Below are 1678 nucleotides of genomic sequence, written 5' to 3'. Positions count from 1 at the left end.
TTTGGGTTCTCTGTCTCTGTTAGTAAGTATAAATGTGAAAGGAGGCTTTGATTTTTTTGATTTTTTAAAAAGGTCATATGGAGTTGAGAGAGAAAAAGATGCCAGTCATACCTAGAAGGAGAAATTGTTTGGTTGTTTTAAAGCTTTAATTTTGAATTGAGTGACAGTTTACATAGCAGAACATTGGTTTTGCACCCAACCTATCATATTTTGTTTCATTGCAATGACTACAACCCCTTCCAAGCACCATCAGTTAACAGTATTTGTTTCTAGTCCCTCTTTTTTTGATGTACACAAAAACACATGGGAATATATAATCATTCTAAGCAACCAAAGGGCACATTTTGCAAGCCAACCTCTTACCCACCAGCACAAAGCCTTTCTCTTTCCATGAGTCTAGAGTCCTCAGCTGCTCTATCTCTTTTATTTTCTTTTCTTTTCTTAATGAATGAAAGCTTTATTTTTTACACTTAAAGGCTGCTGAAAAGTCGCAACTTATTAAAATACAAACAACGACATCTCAAATGAAAAGTATTCTATTTAGTCATTAAGTGCTAATTAACTTTTCTGACACAATTTGAAAGCATTCAACATGTACGTTTAAGTACAATGGATTATAAAACCAAGAATACAAGTTACATGCATCAAGGTTAGATTACAAATTATCACAGTCATCAACAGCAGCAGCAGCAGCAGCAGCAGCATCTTCTCGTTTTCTTTTCGATGCATTTGATGGTTCACTAACAGTATTTTGTGATGATACCACATTAGTGGCAATAAGAATATTTTTGGACCCAATTAATGATGGATTAATCAGACCATTCTGAACTGTTGATGTTGCTGGAATTGATGCTTTTACAGCAGACGAATGAGAAGTGGGCATCTGTACTATAAACCTTTGCCCTGTAAGGGACACTGGAGTCCCTACTTTAGTTGAAACAGACATGATTTGTGGGGTTGGTGTGCTTAGTGTGCGAGTACTAGGTCTGCTAGTAACTGAGCCAACACTTAACCGTGGAACTGTTATTCTTCCTACAGAGGCAGATGTCTTTTTTTTTTTTTTAAGGATTTAAGTCTATAGTTTGGAGCAGTTAAACAATACCTATCAGGTGGCAACCTAGGACCAGAATATGGCTTGATTAATGGCAAAGAGGTTTGATTTCTTTGCCTTGCAATATCTCAAAAAAAATCTCTCGGAGGAGGAGAGGTAAAAGACTGGTCAGCACGACACTGGATTGCCAATCGCATATCATCTGCATCAACAGTTGCTTTCTTAGCATGGCTTGAATAAATTTTTGCATTGTCTAGAATTGTAGTCACATATCGGAAGACAAACTCCAACATCTGATTTATAACTCTTGGTTCATATTCTGTAATCCCCATATCCTTCTGGATTTGTGCCATCATCTGTGTGTCTTTCGGCATGCTCTTGGGAGAAGTCATCTTGCCAGACTCCATGATATCCGGTGATCAGACTTCTTTAGCTAAATCACCCACATTAATGTATTTCAGTCGTGATCTTGATGCAAGTTCTTTGCCTAGTGTGGTTTTTCCCAACCCCTGGTGTACCCGTGAGTAAGATGTTTGGCTGCAACATTGCTCTATCTCTTAATACAAGTTTTGATGTGGTGAAAAAATTGTGAACTTGTTTACTACAGATTAATAAACAAGCGCAAGA

At 37.4% G+C, this 1678-nt stretch overlaps 1 pseudogene; it reads right to left on the bottom strand.

Annotated features, from left to right (window-relative positions):
- Positions 1-655: 655 nt before the first annotated feature.
- On the bottom strand, positions 656-1458 carry LOC102819413 (annotated as a pseudogene).
- Positions 1459-1678: the final 220 nt, after the last annotated feature.

Source organism: Chrysochloris asiatica, unplaced genomic scaffold (assembly GCF_000296735.1).
Source record: "Chrysochloris asiatica unplaced genomic scaffold, ChrAsi1.0 scaffold00109, whole genome shotgun sequence".
Taxonomy (NCBI): domain Eukaryota; kingdom Metazoa; phylum Chordata; class Mammalia; order Afrosoricida; family Chrysochloridae; genus Chrysochloris; species Chrysochloris asiatica.
Note: the sequence above shows the minus strand (reverse complement) of the source record. Positions and strands in the feature narration are given on the sequence as shown.